Here is a 16,363-nt window from a genome sequence, read left to right as displayed (position 1 = left end):
ATAATTTGTTCTTATTAGTCCTTACTCAGTATATGCTAAGGCATTTATTCTTGTTGACATCATCCAGCTGTATGTGATGAGTCTAGTATATTCCCTTTATCAAATAGATGATCCTAAATTTAGGCCACCTATGGATTCTTAGGAATAAAGGTCCTAAAGCCAGTTAGCCCATTATTTAGAAAAATTTCCTGACAGCACTGATTCTAACATTTAAGTTTAATACTAAAATGCCATAAAAAATAAATCTTTTGTAATAGCTTTGTTGGAAAAAAAAAAGCCAAATTTATTGTAGCTGATCTGAACTTTTTTTCACATTGCACATGTTGATTAAATACTACAAACTTCAATAAATAATGCTTTCTATTTCTGGAATTATATCAAAAAATTTTGTTTTCTGGAATTACATCAAACAATTGCAAAAATATGCATTTTAATCCTCTATTCTCTCTTCTCCAAGCACAAGAGAGACACAGAAAAAAGATAGTTTGCTAATGAAAAATTATATTCTCTAAGTAAACATCAAGATTATACAACTCAATAGATTCATTTTCTTGGAAAAATTAATAACTATGATAATAACCTTGAAAAATAGCATACAACCTTTTTTTTTCCTCTATGAGCTCTATTAAACTGGGAAAATACAAAGATATCCTCATCCATCATTTCTGATTACATTATTTCAAAGACTGGTTTAAAGAAGGGAAAATTGAGAAAGGAGCTTTGCTTATTATTACTTTAGAAACATATAGATTAATCTTTAAGCAACTATTCTATAAGACTTTGAGACATAAAGCCATTTAAATAAAAAAAAAGACTTTAGTTAAATTCTTTTCCAGAAATACCACTTTGTGAGTACATGTACTCCATCATAAACCATTGTAAATATCACAGGTGGTGCAGGCTGCATTTCCTTCTCATGATGTCACAGAAAAGCTCTCTGCACCTTAAGAAATTGGGTTTGGAAGCTAGGCTTCAGATACCATCACCACTACCATTATCATATCTTATAGTTGAACTGTGCTTTCTTGTTTTTTTTTTTTTTTTAAGATTAATTTATTTATTTGAGAGAGAGACAAAGAGAGTGCATGCAAGTGGCAGGGGTTGGGGAGAAGGAAGAGAGAGAGAGAGAGAGAATCTCAAGCCAACTCCCTGCTGGGAATGGAACCTGACAGAGGACTTTAGATGGGCTCAATACCATGACCTGAGTCAGGATCAAGAGTCCAAGAGTTGGAGGCTCAACTGACGAAGCCACCCAGGTGCCCTATAAAGTGCTTTCTAGTTTTAAAAGTGCTATACCTTGAGGGAACATATGCCTCTCTGTACCAAGATAGTCCTGGCTTATGTATATTGCCCAGTATATTTATCAGTGCACCCCTCCTTCAGTCGCAAAGTGTCCTGGTTTAGGTCATAAAATAGTATAGCCATCCTAATTTTAAGCAGCTTTAAGTTATATGGCCTTTCCATGAAAGTATTCTCTCTCTCTTTTTTTAAAGAATATATTTATTCATGGATTGAGACAGAAAGAGAGAGAGAGAGAGAGAGTACATGCACACATGCGAACAGGGAGAGGGGCAGAGGAAGAAGGAGACAAGCAGACTCCTGATGAGCAGGGAGCCTGACTCCGGGCTGGATCCTAGGACCCTGAGATCATGACCTGAACCCGAACCAAGAGTTGGGGGTACTTAATCAATTGAGCCACCCAGGCACCCCTATGAAAGCATTCTTATGTAACAGGTGAGAAAATTAAAGTCTCTAAAGGTGACTTGAATACCCTCAAGTGAATAAATGAAACTAAACTAAGTCTTTGACTCCTCTTCAAGACTCTTTTCTTGCTGCATACTCAGTTCACAGAGCCTAGTCCTGGGTACATCAGAACTTCTGAACTCAGGCAGAAATGCTGTTTTCCTGACAATTTGTAGTATATTCATAATACACTTACTCTTTCTGGAGTATGTATTAGAGAATGCTCAGGATTCTAATCTGTTCTTAGTTGTTGGTATGCGTGTGTCTTTGGCCGCATTCTTGAGGGCCAAAAGACATCTGCTAATAGCCCACACTGCCCACACTTCTGATGGGGACCACACCTGAAATAATTCGATAGGACTCTTGATTTCACAGTGCCTCGGACAGACCCTAGAACTCCTAGGCAGCTGCTCTAACCACTGAACTCCTAAGTGCCTGATTTCTGGATCTACCAATGGGAACTGTATTACTCTCGTCTGTACTTCAGTTGATGACATGTATTGTCTCACCAGAATATTTCAAGTACAGAGCAAGGTCACAGAATAGTTTTCTGCACAATTTATCCAATGAAAGCTTTGTAAGTACAGAATCTTGCCCCCCTCTGGAGAGGAAAAGACAGCTTTCTGTCTTAGAAATTGGATTGTTCACGAACATGGTTTAATAATTTCAAGATAAGAGCAAATGGTGAGCAATAATTCCATTATTTTGAATTTACCTAAGAGAACATATTTTTAGAAATTTGCTAAATTTTAGCATTGATGTGATTTCATAACCAAAAATAATTTCAAAAGTAGCACCACCGCTTAAAAGAAGAAAGAGTACAAAAATAATTTATTATGAAACAAGTAGATGCATTTAAAAAGAAAAAAGCATTTAATTACATCTTAGTATATTTGCAGTGATTCATGACGGCTATTTACATCAAATGATTTTTTAAATATTAAATATTAAATCCATTTAAATGCAATAAGTTGTATGGGGGAATTTTCATCTTTATTTCAGAGTCATGCTACTTTAAAATTCGTCATTAGAGTTAATAAGAAATTATATTGGAGCTATTCTGTCCATTTAAATGAAGCATAAATCAATTATTGAAGCAAGGAATTTTTTCATCATTGTAATGATTATTGGAATAAATTTAGTTCCTCAATGCTGCCTAATGATATCTTCAATAACAAAAAAACTGCACAGACTTAATTTTTACTAGAAACTCTTTAAATGTGCTTATAATGCCATTTTTTCAGACAAAAATATTTTAGAAAATTCTCATGCAGTATCAGAATGCTCTAAATGCCATATTCAGTTATCCTCAATACCCTGGAAACCAAAATTAGATTCAGAATCAATATACTGCACTATCCATTTAACATCCAGTATACCAAACACTAACAACATTTATGAAAGAGTAACAGACTCAGAAAGGTTAAGTTAGTAAAAGACAATCAATATAGCAAAGCAGTATTCTAGAAAGGGGAATTTTATGTGTCTATGACTTCCTATGAGGTGATCCACAGAAGTTAGTTTGCTTTTGAAAGAATATCCTTTGGAATTTCTTTTGGAATTTATGTGACAATCTCTTTAGTCAGGTATGAAGCATAGACACCAGCCTGTGGCACCCTGAACTTTGAACTTTCTCCCCTAAAATAGGAAACAATCTGAAATAGTGTTTGGCTGCCTTGCTAATTGCATCCTGGTATGAGTTACTAGAATTATGTTGTTGTTGTTGTTGTTGTTGTTGTTGTTGTGAAGTACATACTGTGCCAGGAATTTGGGAAATGCTTCATATACATTATTTCATTCAGTCCTCATAATACTTGTCCTCATTTTCCTAATAAGGAAGTAGATATCACGAGGAAAAGTGACTGGCTAGCACTGCTGGGAGGTGGCCAAATTGGAAACCCTACTGGGTGTAATGGCGAAGGCCATCTCACTAACTATATACAAGTGGGCCTTAGTGTGGTCTGCAGCATTCCCAGGGACTCAAGAGTCTCTGAATCTTTTGAAAATGAAGTGATGATATTTGTCATTACCCCTACCACACACACACTGTTTATATTAATCGATAGAAATGTTAGCCTCATATGTCTTGAACATTAATCTACACTTAATAGATTTTAAAATACACAAAGACCAAAAGTATGATAGTTTATCAAATGTCTTCATACACTCTGTAACCTCTAGACCAGGCAGTGCCAGATAATACAAACGTTCCTGGCAGAGCTGGCCATCAGAAGGTGACATGTTTACTTCAGTGGCTAACCCTCTGCACTTCACACAGATATGTATTCCCTCCTTTTGTGACTGAAGTAATCCCAACCAATGTTGTTGATACCTTGGTTTAGCTAACCACTTCTGAGGCAAGTTACTGAGAATAGCTGATATGCTAATGTTTGAAAATGATTGAGAAAGAGAGAGAGATGGATGAGTGGGTGGGTAGATGGATAGATGGATGAACATTTAGATGGATGGATAGTCAAAAGTTCATAAATAGCAGATGTAAAACCAATGAATTACTGAATTTGTGATTAGTAAAAGTTTATTGAGTACACACTAAAAGATGGTTTGCAAAACTGGAGCACTCAAATGAAAATATAGAAAATATAGAATATAGAAATTCTATAGAATATAGAATATAGAATTAGGGGTATCTTGTTACAAAGCTACTACTTAAAAATACAGGTTTCATGCAGATATGCTTTTTTGCATGTGAGAAAACAGGGGTGGAGTTTCACCTAACCTTTGAGGAATTTGCTTTCTGGGAGTACATCACTAATATTTATGTTGTCTTATGTGTGTTTTGTGCATCAGGAGAAGGTTTATCACAGCTGCTCAAAGAAAATAGACCCAGAATAAGAAAATGTCCACTTGGATTTAGGAAACTAGCAAATTCATTCAGGTATGATCAAAAACCGACCAATCAAAATAAGGGACAAAGGTAAGACAAATTATATGTATATTTATTCATCATATTATTCATTATGTTATATTGTCTAGTGGTTATGATTTAGATTTCAAATTACTCCTTTGTTGACTTCCACACAAAGACTAAGAAGAAATCCAACTTATGAATACATGATAATCTATATGAATATATTTATAGTGATGGAAATAAGTCTGGATAACCTCAAAGAATTGTATATATGATATAGGATTAAATTAATCTCTTTTCCCTCATTTTGCTAACAACTGCTAGTAGGTACATGATTACACATTCACTAAGAAAATTTTAGAGAGATGTGTTTAAATATAGTAGCACTTAATGATGATTTTCTAGCTGCATCACCCTTTACTCAGTTGTCAGTATGTTACATGAACAAAAATGAATTTTAAAATGAAACTAAGAGGACACAAAAATACCAATGTAAACATTTGTTGCCATACTAATTTTTCCACTTTGAATCTGACAAAGCAAGCCAATCCCAGTATCCTGAGACAAGAAATTAGACATCTGGACATTGGGGCAAGCGTCAGAAGGTCAGAATCAAACCAAGGATGGCTCAGCCACTTGTTAGCTGGGTAGCCTTTAGCAATTCTCTTGATTTTTCTAGGTCTCAGTTTTATCATCCGTGCAACAAAGGGATTTAACAAATATACTCACAGTTCTAAAATTACCAATAAGGACTTTAAACTTTAAATTGAATATTAAAACTATTCAGGAAATATTTGAACAATGATTTCTAAAGCTGTATTTGATAGTTTCCTTCTCTTCCATTTTTCACCTGAGACTAAATTCTTTCCTCTGTATAAAGACTACAGAAAACACTGCATTGAATAATACAGGTGTATTTATGCAACACAAGTAATTCAGCAAAGGAAGTCATCATTACCATGAGCATTCCATAGAGAAAAAAATTGAGGCTTGGCACCACTGGCATTCCTGGCATTAAGCAATTTTGTAGATATAGGATGAGAATTAAGATTTTAGTGCCTTCCCCATGTAAGCCCTATGAAAACATGCTATCTTTCCAATGGTTATTCATGTTTGTCTCACTTACTAGATCATGAACCCTGGGGGACTCATTTTTGTTTCACCCGGTATTTATATCAATGCCTGAGGCATTATAATTATTGTGACTACAATTTGTTGAACTTGGATATTGTTTGCAATATAAGGAAATATCATCAATGAGCTGTGATCTGCAGACCTCTTACATCTCAAGTTCAATGCTGCTCAGCAGTTGTGTTCTAATGACTTTGGGAGGGCAGTAGGGTGGACAGCAGGGAAAATGGTGGAGGAGGAAGCTCAAAATAGGAAAGTGTTGTGCTCATATAATCTCTCATAGTGATTAATCTCTTTCCTGAATTCACTGAGTTGGCAAGTGTCTTAGCTTACTTACTGTCTGGGTTCTGCTGTCTACACTGTTTTTTTCTGCGTGCCATTGTCTGCATGAAATGGATAATGAACATTGATTGGCTCCTATCCCAGGCTTTGGGAACCCTGCTAGTTTTGAGTGGAGTATTAGGAATGGTGGGAGAGGGGGGAATAGAGCTAATAGAAATTTATAAATATATATACTACCAACATTAAAAGGCAGATTTTAAAAATTCATTATGATATAGTTGAATAATTATGGATACTGATTCATAAATCCTTCAATAAGAATTGTCATCCCCTCTCAAATGTAAGGAAAGTCAGATGTACTTAGGTTCAGAATTATGATCCCATTGCTTACTGACTGGGTTATTTTTGGCAACTTAAACTGTCTGAATACCCACTAATGTATATGAAAATATGCAATATAATATCTGGCACAGTATAGATTTCCTTCTTTCCCAATTGCAGGATTGTCACTTTTAACATCTTCCCATAAACTTTTCCAAACTCATAACATCAGCAGTTCACCGTTAGGAAACTAAAACCAAATTAAACCATATAAAACAAATCTCTAACACTTTCTCACTTTCTTTTTTTTTTTTTTTTTTTTTTACCGTATCATTATTTTTAATGTCCAATGTTTATAATATGAGGGCCGGGGCTTTCTCCTCAACTCAAGTTTATAAATTTTCAATTGGCTTGTGAGGCCAATAAGGATACTTCTTCTTGTCTAATTTGGTTTCTGGGAAGACTTCATTCAGGTCCTCAATGGTCATCTGATCAAATGGAATTATGTTCTTCATCTTCTCCAGCTCTTTTTCATATTCTTCAATCCTGGCCTTTGAGAGGGACAAAAACTCAGCACAGCTTTTCACATCTTCTTTTTCCTCAGCATCCACCTGGACAGTGTATTTATCCTCTGGCACAGGAACCTTCAGGGCATTAAACTTCTTCTCAAAGTCATCTACCAAGCCAGCCTTTGCCACATTGGCCTTGTAGTAAGCCCAGTCGATAGCAGGTGGTTTCTCAGGAAGAGTAGCCAACCTGGAGGTAAGCATCTCATTCCAGGATTTCAAGGAGTTGGCAATGGCCTTCTGGTTTCGGGGTATGATCTCCCCAAAAGCTACCCAGTCAATGGTTTTTAGAGCAAGTTTTCGCCCAGCCATCTTGAGATCCTTCACCGACCCCGGCGGCCCACAGTCCCTCTCTAACACTTTCATACAGATTTTTAAAGTGCTGTTTGTTCCCACCAATCACAGGTAGATAAGAGTGTTATCCACAGATTATATCATAACATAAATGTAAGCATAGAAATTGTGTACCGGGCAATTTCACTGCAAACTATAGAATGCTAGTCAGTTTCTTGGTATTGATAATCAAGAAAACTAGTACTTCACCAACAATGAAACTCAAATTTCAGCATCTATATATTTTGAAAGAGGTCTCAAAAGAACATGGCAAACATAAAGCTAGACATGTCACAGTCACAGAAATGTGCTGCTTCCTTTTTCTATCATCCTCTTACTCATTGTTGTGATTGTAATTAGCTATTTATTATTCAACCTCACCTATGTCTATAATCCCCATCCTCTTGTCTGTGTCTCCATTACACATAGCAATTACACCCAAGCCTGGTGACAGTTGTGTCCAGCAAACAACATATGTGTCACTTGTTCCTGTGGAGCATTTGTCCTTGGATATAAACAGAGAAAACCTCAAAGACCAAGCTGTCAAAAGATCATCTCAGTGGTGTAGTGAGAAAGAATAAGAATTCCCTCTTGTGATATCCAAAGACAAGTTAGAAGAGAATATAAAAGACACGTATGAAAGAAATACACTGAATTTGGAAGCATGTGATTTTTTGCAAATCTGCCATTCCTATGACCACCTTATATCATATCATTTAAATAACTACAATTTTTATAAAAGCATTCTTATAGACACCCTCAAGAGAAATACTTTCTGTTTTTCATAGTCAAATAAGAATCATTTTTCTCCTCCAAGGAACTCAACCATTCATTGACTTTAAGATACCCAGGTATATATGATCAATGTCTTTGGGCCCATTGCACAGGTGAACGAAGTAAAGCATGGAAGGACTAACTATGTTATGCTCAGGGATGACTCTAGTTATTGAAATTCACTTTCTTAATTCCCTAGTTTGTGAAATAAGTCTTTGGGCCAAGACTTCTTTGATGTAGTGTATATCACATCACACTGTTTTGACAGAAAGGAAACATATCTAAATGAAATCATTGCTCCAGTCAAATCTAGTAGAAATGCTTTGTCAGCAGTGACAAAGTTTTGTATTTGATTTGTAACAGAATCACAGAATTTTGAGCTGAAAGGGACCATAGAGATAATGTATCCATCTTCTCATTCTTTAAATGAGGAAACCGGTTCCCAAAGAAATGATACAAATTACCCAAAGCGATACTGTTAATCCATGTCAGGGCTAGGACAAGAGGCAAGTCTCCTTATTCCAAGGTCACTGTTTGTCCCCCTCCCATTCTGTCCTATAAATTCCTAAGGAAACTTAGAATTAAAAGTAAATTGAGACCCTGAAAGATCCCAATAGATCCTTTGGCCTCGTAATCAATCTACTTGTTAATTCCTAGATGGAACACTCTTTTTCATACTTTGTACTCGTATTTACCTATCCCTAGAAATGTCCTCCCTTCCTTCTCTTTCTGGGAAAGCTTCCTCTGTTCTCCTAAGACCCATCTCAAATGTTACTTTTGGGGTGACGCCTTCCTCAGCTGCATTAGTCTCTTTCTTGTTCTCCCTCTGTGGTCCCTTATAATATCTTGCATTGTGTTAAGTGACTGGTTTGTGAGCCTGTTTCCTCCATTAGACCATGAGCTTAGATATAAGGACCATGTCCAAATGAGTTAAAGCATTTTAGTTTGCATATTAAGGAAATCTATTTGAACGAATGTCAGCAAAGAGAATTGTGTTTTGTGGTGTTTTATTTAAGAACCTGTGGATAGCTCCCACAGCATAAGGAAAGGATGCAGCCCAGTTTCAGGAAGGGGTTGAGTGCTGGACTGGAGGATTACAAGGAACCAAGAGGTCGTCTCTTTTTCCCTCTGGCTCCTGCTTCTCTGTGCATCTGCATCATTCTTTGCAAATACCATAGACTAGCTATAAATACCATAGACTACCATCTCTTTCTCAGTTCACAGAGTTGGAAAATGGACATTACTGATAACTCTCCAGTTAACATCACCTCCGCTAAAGAATAAGCCAGATCAATTTGGAAACTCCTCGCCTCAAATACAATTCCCAGGAAAGGAAAGTGCCTACTCCTCCAACAATCAACTGTGACCAGGGGACAGACACATCATACTAACATGGTGCTCTGACTATAAGGGCATAGTAGAGAAGGAAGTCTCCAGAATGGGGAACAGAGTAAACTTAGCAGACATAACTGGATTTCTACTACAATATCTTTTTCATTGTTTTATCATGTCTCCCCTTAAGTAATACACACCTTACCAACACACTGATACACTTAGTTCTTGGAACCGTGAAAGACAAAATATTTTGGATGAATTCATTTAAAATATTTTATACAAACCTATAATCTTACAGTTAAGTAAACTGAGCCAGAGAGAATAAGTGACTCCTTCAATGGCACATGAATGGTTAGTAATGAGAGGAGAATCTAGATTTCTGGAATATTAGTCTTAGGCTTATATTTCAACATTTATTAAGTCTTTATTTTGTACCAGGTAATTTGCTAGTTAACTTGCTTTACCAACATTATCTCAATTAATCCTCATGAAAACAGTATGGTGAGTACTACTATTATGCAAGAAGGAATCTGAGCCTTAGAGAAATCAAAGGATTAAAGCCAACACTGAAAGCAGACTCTGCCTTACTAGAAATTTCCAAACCAGCATTGCCCAATTAAATGACATGTGACTACACAGATTATTTTTTTTTAAGATTTTATTTATTTTTTCACGAGAGACACAGAGAGAGCAAGAGAGGCAGAGACACAGTCAGAGAAGCAGACTCCATGCAGGGAGGCTGATGTAGGACTCGATCCGGGCCTCCAGGATCACGCTCTGCACCAAAGGCAGGCGCTAAACCACTGAGCCACCCAGGGATCCCCTACATAGATTATTTTAAATTTTCTAGCAGCTGCACTTTACAAAGTGCAAAAACAGATGAATATTTCACTGTAACAATACATTTTATTTACTTCAGTATATCTAAAATATTACTGCAACCTTCATTCATTATTAAAAAAATATTATATCACTCTCTTCTCTTTGAACTAAGTCTTTGTGTACAGCACATCTCATTTCAAACTTGCCACATTTCAAGTGCTTAATAGCCACAGCTGGCTAGTAGATATCATACTGGACAGTGCGATTATAAATGATTATGCTTAGGTACCCATCAGAACTAGCTAAACTATGTGAATTCTGATGTGATGTAATGACAGATTGTCAAACTTTATGATATGTAGTCCTCCCCTGAATCTCATACCCAGTATTACCATGCCTGGTTCAAGGCAGATTACACCGACTTGGAATCTCTTGCCTCTATCTCCAGATGAGATACTCAGTAAGCTACAACAGTGTTACTCTGGGCACAACAGAAAGCCATTTGACAAAAGTCTTGACCTGGGGCTCACACAGTTCTCTACTCTCACAGCAGAAGGAGCCTATCCTAATAAAAGCTTTGTGAAATCTGGGCTTCACTTTGTGCCACAACAAAAGCAACCCATTGTCTCAGTTACGCAAGAAATTAAAAAACATGAGTAGTTCAGCATGCTTAATTTTTGGTTCTGCTCTCAAAGTGCCCCTTTCACTAGATAACAAGCAATAGATGTGTTTTGACTCTGATGGTTTCCCAAGTTGGGGTGTAGACCATTAGCAAGAATGTTGTAAGCCATTTAGATGAAGGGGGAGGGGTCTAGCATTAAGGTATGCAGAGGACCCATCTCTGCCTCATTTCTCCAGCTGTGGGCAGCAATTAGCATCACTAGCTGACAATGCTTGTCCTCTTTTCAACACCATTTTCAACAACACTGAAAAGCAACTCTACATAATGAGAAGAAACAGGATGATTGTTGGAAAGCCCTCTAATATATGAGAATATATAAGGTGAAAAGTGAGGAAGGATAATTATGTGAGCCACATCTATAAGTGATTGGAAAATAACCAATTTATAACCTCCATGAGCTCATAGTTGTACAGTATCTTATTACCATTAATTTCCAAAATATGTAACTTATTCATGTAAATCTGAGTATTTTATTGATGAAAAAATCTAAAGAGATTAGTAACTATTCTAGAATTTAAATATTTAAAAATTAAAGACCATATCTTCTATTGATCTACCTTTTAAAATATTGTGTTTTTATAGATCCCTTCTTTTCCGTGTATGTGTAAGATTGAAGAGTTCAGAACAACTCACACTTAAATATGTTAATAAGAAATAAGATGTGTTAAAATGAATACATTTTACCTCATGTCCATTTCTAATATCCATAATCTATTTCCTGTATATAGAGTATCCCTCATTTGCAAATTCAACAGATTAATCATAAGGACATTTGTTTTTCCATTTTGTTAAGTACGTGTCATTTTTTGTCTTTGACCACATTATGAAACAAATGAGAAGAGTTTAAACCAATAGGCTGTTTTTGAAGAAATATAATTTAAATTTAAATTCTTGGAGAGACAAGACAAACAAGATAAATTATTGCATGTCTCCAGTAATTGCCAGAGTAAGAAGGAGAGAAGCAAACAGAAAGAACTGTGCAAGTTGACTGGAAAAGGGTGGGGATAGGAAGTCTGAGGTGGCTACCTGGGAGGATTGTAAGCCCTAGCAAAATAGTCCTCAATTTAAAATAGTTTTAAAATAAACTTGAAAAAAATAAAATAAAATAAACTTGAGGGTAGGATTAAAAGGAAGCTATTGGGTGATATGAAAAGACTGGTTACAAGAGAAGAATTTAGGTTACAAAACAAAGAATTGAAATTTAGGTGATAAAAACAGAAGCAGAGAGGAATGAGAACCATGAAGACGACATCAGGATACCTGGGACATAGTATGACTTCAATAAATGTTTATTATTATGAAAATAAATGTGAGAAATGGGAAGGATAATTTACAGGAAGTCAATGAATAGTATAAGCACAATGGTTGGAATGACTTGAGAAATACTTTAGCTGTAATGTTTTTAGAGTGAAAATTGACTAGAGTCTTGGAAAGCAAGAAGGATGGAGATATAGAAGTGAAAGGACCTAGTTGAGGAGAGGCAAAAAAAAGAATGCACAAAAATAGAACAACATTTTACAGAAACAGTTTCCTAACTGTGAAAAGCTATCACAGAGTGCTAGCACCTTAAATAAACAAATAACAAACAAACAAAAAAAAAACATTTTAGTCTATAGTGTTGTGTACTAAAAAACTTGTGTAATATCTTTGAGTTTATAAAAAGATTGAATGGTATAGTCCCAAAACGATATTGTCATTACTGTTGCATTTATGCACATGAACATATCAAGCCATATTATAAATGTTTTCCTTTTCTTCTATCTTCTTTGAATTCTCTGTCTCTGGAGTCCATGGCATATTTAGTATATGTTGCATTTTTCAAAGGAATGAGCAGGGATAAACTCTCTGACTAGACATGCTTACTGGGTATTTTGTACCAAATACACAACTACATAAATTTCACCTTTAGAGGCAAAGAACTAACTAAAAATTTCTTCTGTGTTTAACTGTAGGAATTTATGAGACCTGGGTATAACTTTACCTATCTAAGCTCTTTGTATACTTAAGCTACTTCTCAATGATTCTCCATTATTTTTTATGTCTATGGTTTGCTCTCTGTTCCAGTTGCAAACTACCTCAAAATCTAGTGACTTAAAATAAAAACATTTATTTAACTCAGTTGTGAGCCACATCTAAAAGTGATGGAAAATAACCAGTTTATAACCTCCACGAGGTCATAGTTGTACAGTATCTTATTACTGTTGATTTCTAAAACATGTAACCTGGGCAGGGTGCTGTGGGTAGACTTATATTCCTCCACACACATCAGCTGAGGTGGCTCAACTGGGGGTTGTAGGATCTGCTTCCAAGTTGGCTCACTCACCTTAACTGACAAGTTAACATTAGCTGTCAGCTGGAAACTCTGCCAGAGTTGAGAAAGTGGGGGCCTTCGTTCTTCTCCACATGGATATCTCCATGTAGGTCTCTCCAGAAGTTGCTTGGACTTCCTCGCAGCATGGGGACTGGTTTCCAAGGATGGCATTGCACAAGAACCAGGCAGATGCTGTATCACTTTTAAAAATCTAAGTTTTCAAGTCACAGAGCATCCTTCTGCCACAGTCACAGGCCAGTCTAGATTTAAGGGAGCAACTGTACAGCCCACCTCTCCATGGGCAGAATGTTAAAATCATGTCATCAGAATTGTTGAGCGGGGTGGGAGAAACAGTTGTAACCATTTCTGGAAAACATATATTCAAAATCTGTCCAACTCTATGTGACCAAAGTAAACTTCTGGTTCACTGTTCTCCCTTGCATTGCTACCTAAATTGCATTGCTCAGAAACCCAGAAGTCCCCTGTGGGACTGTTGCCTCTTCAGAGTAATCACAAGGAAGGGGTTCGGGAACAGAAAGCACTAGCCCCTGGACCTGTCAGAGAGATCACAGTTAACTGTGGAGTCTAAAGCTGTGCACTTCTAGGAGAGCACTGAGTACTTCTGTTACAAATCAAATTATGACTCACTGATTTGATATTCATGACATAGCAAATCACAGCTCCCATTGGCCCCTCTACACAATTTCTGGAGTAGATCTATAAAAAAGCAAGGAACACATAACTTGGAAAACCAGATTAAAGTTAGCACGCCCCCCACCCCCAGAGAACAGATAACAGCATGGCTTCTATTGAACATCATTTGTGAGAGTTGCCTTAAAGGATTGTGTATTCCAAAGGACAGATTGAGGAAAATACTTGATCTTGGTAGAGTCCTGGTTCAGATCTAAGGGACCACATGCATAATGGAGGGCTCTCAGACAGATAGATTTAGATTATAATTCAGCTCTGCCACTTAACTGTGTGATCTTGGGCAAATCACTTAATCCCTTTGAGCCTCAGTTCCCTTGTCTGTTAAGCAGAAATAATACCTGTCTCACAGAGTTGTGGTGAGGACTGAATTAGATAATGCAAGAGATCCCTTATATCTAGTATATGGAAAGCCCTAAATAAATGAATTCTCCTCCTCTTTTCTCTGCTGCTGATTCATTATGCTTCGGAGCACCTAATTTTTCTGAATTTTAATTATCCTATTTTATAGAAAAGGAATTCAGATGAATTCGTGGATGGAACTGGAGGGTATTATGCTGAGTGAAATAAGTCAATCGGAGAAGGACAAACACTATATGGTCTTATTCATTTGGGGAATATAAAAAATGAGTGGGAAATGACCTCTGTGCCTTAAACCAGCAAATGGATGGCATTGCTATGAACAATGTAAATATATTACAATCTGAAAGATATTAAGTGCTCTTCAGATGCAAAGGATGCACAAGTACAGAGAAATACAAACATCATTTTTCTAAAAACAACAAGAAAAAACAAAAAAACAAAATGAAGTTTTGCAGGTAAACATTGAAAGGAAGATATTGCATATGTATAAAAATATTCTCAAAAGAGCACATGGCGAATTTTGACCAGAAAACATGGTTACATGTGGATTTTCACTATGTAGAATAATTTGTATATATATGCTACATATACAACTTACTTTGAGAAGAATGCTGGTGAATATGGCTAACTTGGGAGTAATTTTAGAAAACGCTATGTTTGCCTAAAAGCCTATGGAGAACTTAATTAGATTCAGAGATGAAATTACCATGAAAATACCCACTAAGTTTTTCAAGTGTACCATTTTTGCTCTGGGTTTATATGATTGGCTTTTTTCTGTATCATTGCTCCAATCCCCATTTATGTTAAAACCAGCACATAGAGGAATGTTGGCAGCCTTTGCATATGCTTTCTGCCCTGTGCCAAATGGAGAAAAGAGTGGCAAGTTTGTAATGTTTGCCAAAACAGCCTGGAGTCACTTGCTGAACTGAATTTAAAATCCTGGTAAATAACAGAAGCTAATTTCAGCTTTAGATGATGGCTCACTGAATCCAGACTCTCTTTGACCAGAATGCCAACTCAAGAAACATCCCTAGTCTTTTTGAATGCTCTAGAGAAGTCCTCAATATCACTTGAGTGGCCACTATTGCCATCTTTTATTCCACGGTGGTCATGATACCCTGCTAAATCCATCTCAACATAGGCCAGCTTTCTGTGGCTTTGAAGATTATGGATTTGTGGTTTTCAGGTATTCTAGAACATTCCATCCTTGTTTTAGTTAGTTTCCATTTGAGTCATTTTACATTGGCAGCTGGCCCAAGGGGCTATTACCTGCCTCATCAGAGTCAGTTAGTATTCTATTAGCAATAATTAAGTCCAGGAAAAGAGAAAAGAACAAGTCAACCTCATCTGAAAAGGGAACCAGTTTCCTCATTTATAAAATGTATTTCTATTTCACAAGATTGCTATAATGATCAGATGAGAAAATAGTCTTGAAAGCATTTGATAAACTACAAAAGCAAGGTGATAAGAAAGAGATCAGACTCATTATACCGAGAGACTCTGAGAAGTCTACATAGAGTCCTGGTGGAGGAATGCCGGAAGCAAGCCCCTACAGAAAAGTATTCGATCCAAAGTTAGAGTCAGCAAAGCAGGCTGGGGAAGCTGAAACTTAGGTCCCTGCCCAGGTCAAATGAGGTCATCTCAGGTCTGGAACCAGGGGATGAGGGCCAGTTCAGGAGCACCGAGTTCAGGCACAGTGATGAAAGCAGAGAGATGTGAAAGTTTGAGCTCACCATCCAGCTCAGGCAGTCTTACTGCCTTTGTATCTTTATGATCAAGGCTGTCTGTTTTCCTCAAGAAAAACAAATGCTTAACATTCCGTGTGAGGATGAAGTTTGACAGGCAAAGCCAAGCTAAAAAGAGAAGTATAATTTCTTAATGCGTCTTCTAAACTCTTGTTCCCGTAAATGTCCATCTGCACTGTTTTCAACATGCCTCGGATGATCCAGCTTCCTTGATAGACACCTAGCAACCCACCCCTACGTTTCTCTGTGAAATAATGATGCCCAAATTCCTCATTAGACCCACCTCAAGAGAATGCCTTAATGTTTTTTGGCATTTAGAGTTCTTCCTCAATCAAAATGTACCTATATTATGTCTCTTCCTCTTGAACATCCTGATCT

At 36.7% G+C, this 16,363-nt stretch overlaps 1 long non-coding RNA gene across 1 annotated transcript in view; it reads left to right on the top strand.

The window, feature by feature from the left end:
• LOC125754064 (uncharacterized) overlaps positions 1-16,363 on the top strand; it is a 121,569-nt gene that overhangs the window by 59,070 nt on the left and 46,136 nt on the right. The window contains exon 2 of the long non-coding RNA XR_007407355.1: positions 4,552-4,639. This is a non-coding gene — a long non-coding RNA (uncharacterized LOC125754064). The remainder of the gene's footprint in view (positions 1-4,551; positions 4,640-16,363) is intronic.

The sequence above is a fragment of the Canis lupus genome, chromosome 30 (assembly GCF_003254725.2).
Source record: "Canis lupus dingo isolate Sandy chromosome 30, ASM325472v2, whole genome shotgun sequence".
NCBI lineage: Eukaryota > Metazoa > Chordata > Mammalia > Carnivora > Canidae > Canis > Canis lupus.
Note: the sequence above shows the minus strand (reverse complement) of the source record. Positions and strands in the feature narration are given on the sequence as shown.